The following is a 1297-nucleotide window of genomic DNA, read 5'->3' as shown; positions in this document are numbered from 1 at the left end:
CTTCCCCTGCCATCAACTCCCCCACCACCGCTGCGATGATCTCCTTATCCTTCCTCTCGGGCAATCGTATCGCAGATTCGCAGCTCCTACCCCCTCGGACAGCATCACCGCGTTAAGCCGCTGCTCGACGAACAGCCAGGCCACCATCGGCACGCCGTGCACCAGGCTCTCTACCGTGGATTTCCACCCGTAATGCGTCAGGAAACCTCCGGTGGCACTGTGGGCAAGCACCTGTGTCTGCGGTGCCCACGACGGCACCAAGAGACCCACGTCCTTTGTCCTCTCCAGGAATCCTTCCGGCAGGTAGGCGAAGGGGTCCTTCCTTCTTGCTCTCTCTGCGTTGTAGTAATTGTCACTGAGTGTACCCTCGTCGCTGGGGCTTCGCACCACCCAGAGGAAGCGCTGCGCGCTGAGCTCCAGCCCAAGCGCGAGCTCGTGCATCTGCTCCTTTGGCAGCGAGCCGGCGGAGCCGAACGAGACAAAGATGACCGACCTGCCCGACTGCCGATCGAGCCACTCCAGGCACGCCGCACGCGGGGAGCGTGGAAGCGTGCCGTTGGCATCGGTGCTACTGCCGACGAACTGCCGTATCAGCGGGCCGATAGGGTACACAGGCGGCCGGCCGGGCTCTGGCTGGCGAAGCACCTCGGCGACCTCAGGCTCGACGGCGTCGAAGGAGTTGACCAGGATGAAGAAGCATCACCGTGTACGAAGGGTTGGACCTGTCCTGGAGCGGCGAGGGTATGTCCGACCCCGGGAGAGAGCGAGAGCGCGTGCAGGTTCATGGGCATGAAGAGGCAGCGCGTCCCCACGCCGGCGTCGCGCGCGGCGTCCAACGAGTCCATCCCGAACTGGTCGGCGACGAACGCGACGAGGCGGGCGGTCTCCGCCATACCTAAAATGTATAGAAAACACTAGTATATTATATGTATATACGGGTATATACGTGAAACACAAATATACATATACATGGCTGTTGGCCTCCGGCTCGGTTGTCAGCATATGGCCGCGGCGGCGGCTTACGCCGTAGCTTCGACTGTGACATGATACCTCACGTCACATGCACCTATCCTACGCAGGTTGACGTTTCCACGACTCTCAAACAACCGTACTCAGTCAAAGTCAATAAAGACACTGATAAACGAAAAGAAAATCCGAGAAATGGTAGAAAATAGCAATTTGTCTTTCGTACGAGTTGCAAAAAATGCAAATAAATTAGTTTATGTAGAACAAAAAAATGAGTAAAGAAAAACTATAAAGAAATTAATATTCGGATCTCCAAACAAGTTGCAATTAG

At 56.4% G+C, this 1297-nt stretch overlaps 1 pseudogene; it reads right to left on the bottom strand.

Annotated features, from left to right (window-relative positions):
* Positions 1-4: 4 nt before the first annotated feature.
* LOC136507119 (hydroquinone glucosyltransferase-like) lies at positions 5-893 on the bottom strand (annotated as a pseudogene).
* Positions 894-1297: the final 404 nt, after the last annotated feature.

Source organism: Miscanthus floridulus, chromosome 15 (assembly GCF_019320115.1).
Source record: "Miscanthus floridulus cultivar M001 chromosome 15, ASM1932011v1, whole genome shotgun sequence".
NCBI classification, from domain to species: Eukaryota; Viridiplantae; Streptophyta; class Magnoliopsida; order Poales; family Poaceae; genus Miscanthus; species Miscanthus floridulus.
Note: the sequence above shows the minus strand (reverse complement) of the source record. Positions and strands in the feature narration are given on the sequence as shown.